Source organism: Hylobates moloch, unplaced genomic scaffold (genome assembly GCF_009828535.3).
Source record: "Hylobates moloch isolate HMO894 unplaced genomic scaffold, HMol_V3 SCAFFOLD_5, whole genome shotgun sequence".
NCBI lineage: Eukaryota > Metazoa > Chordata > Mammalia > Primates > Hylobatidae > Hylobates > Hylobates moloch.
In genome coordinates this window covers 125518220-125520113 of record NW_026652280.1, presented here as the reverse complement: position 1 = coordinate 125520113, position 1894 = coordinate 125518220, and the positions used below count along the sequence as shown (strand labels likewise).

General features: G+C 40.0%; 1 pseudogene; it reads right to left on the bottom strand.

Annotated features, from left to right (window-relative positions):
• Positions 1 to 336: 336 nt before the first annotated feature.
• LOC116468370 (peptidyl-prolyl cis-trans isomerase A-like) lies at positions 337 to 829 on the bottom strand (annotated as a pseudogene).
• Positions 830 to 1894: the final 1065 nt, after the last annotated feature.

The window sequence follows — 1894 nt, the reverse complement described above, 5'->3', positions numbered from 1 at the left end:
GCATTTGACAAAATAAAACATCCATTCATGATTAGAAACCTTCACTAAAGGAAGAATAGAATGGAAACAAAATGCTTTAATTTCAAAAAGGTCATCTATGTAAAACCTACAGATAACGTTATGCTCTTCATTGTTATGTAGTTTTTATTTCATAGTTATAAACTTAACTCTGCAATCCAGCTAGGCATAGAAAGGGAAGAAGGAAAAGAGAGAACTCAAAGGGAACTGCAGTGAGAGTACAAAGATTATAGGCTACTGAAGCATATGGGCTGTAGGGGTGCTCTCCTGAGCTACAGAAGGATTGGTCTGGTGGTTAAGTTAAAACACAAGTCAAGCTTAGAGTTGTCCACAGTCAGCAATGGTGATCTTCTTGTTGGTCTTTCCATTCCTGGACCCAGAGCGCTCCATGGCCTCCACAATATTCATGCCTTCTTTCACCTTGCCAAAGACCACATGCTTGCCATCCAACCACTCAGTCTTGGCAGTGCAGATGAAAAACTGGGAACCGTTTGAGTTGGGTCCAGCATTTGCTATGGACAAGATGTCATGACCTGTATGCTTCAGAATGAAGTTCTCATCATCAAATTTCTCCCCATAGATGCTTGCCATCAGTGCCATTATGGCGTGTGAAGTCACTACCCTGACACATAAACTCTGAAATAATTCTGTGAAAGCAGGAACACTTATAACCAAATCCTTTCTCTACAGTGCTCAGAGAATGAAAGTTTTCTGTTGTTTTTGGAAATTTGTCTGCAAACAGCTTGAAAAAGATGAGGCCCAAGGACTGGCTGTTGATGGCGATATCAAAGAACACCGTGGAATTGACCATGGTGGGTAGTACTGAGCTCCCGGTGGTGGTGGTCTCTGCAAAGCTAACATTATACTTATTGATGAAATATTGAATGTAAACTGGGCACAGTGGCTAATACTTGTAAACTCAACACTTTGGGAGGCCAACACAGGAGGATCCCTTAAGGCCAGGGATTCAAGACCAGCCTGGGCAACATGCGGAGACTCCTATCTCTACAAAAAAATGCAAAAGTTAGCCAAGTGTGGTGACATACGCCTGTAGTCCAAGCTACTCAGGAGGCTGAGGCAGGAGGATCACTTGAGCCTAGGAGTTTGATGTTACAATGAGATATGATTGTGCCACTACACTCCAGCCTGGGCAACAGAGCAAGATCCTGTCTTAAGAAATAATAATAATAAAGAAATATTAAATTCTTTCACTGTAAGTCTTGAAACAAGGCAAGAAAGTTTGCTTTTATTACTTATTATTTTACACTGCACTGGAGACACTAGCCAATACCATAAGGCAAGAGAAAGAAATAAAATGCATGTGATTGCAAAGGGAGAAATGAAACTGTCTTTACTTGGAGACAACATGATTTGTTACATAAAAAAAAAACTTGTTTATAAAAGTCTACAAAGTCTAAGTGAATAGTTAGATTGTAGGATACAAGGTCAAAATACACAAATTAACCTTATTTCTTTTTTTAAATTATATATATATATATTTATTATACTTTAAGTTCTAGGGTACATGTGCACAACATGCAGGTTTGTTACCTATGTATACATGTGCCATGTTGGTGTGCTGCACCCATTAACTCGTCATTTACATTAGGTGTTTCTCCTAATGCTATCCCTCCCCCCTCCCTCTACCCCACAACAGGCCCTGGTGTGTGATGTTACCCTTCCTGTGTCCAAGTGTTCTCATTGTTCAATTCCCACCTATGAGTGAGAACATGCAGTGTTTGGTTTTTTGTCCTTGCGATAGTTTGCTGAGAATGATGGTTTTCAGCTTCATCCATGTCCCTACAAGGACACGAACTCATCATTTTTTATGGCTGCATAGTATTCCATGGTGTATAGGTGCCACATTTTCTTAATC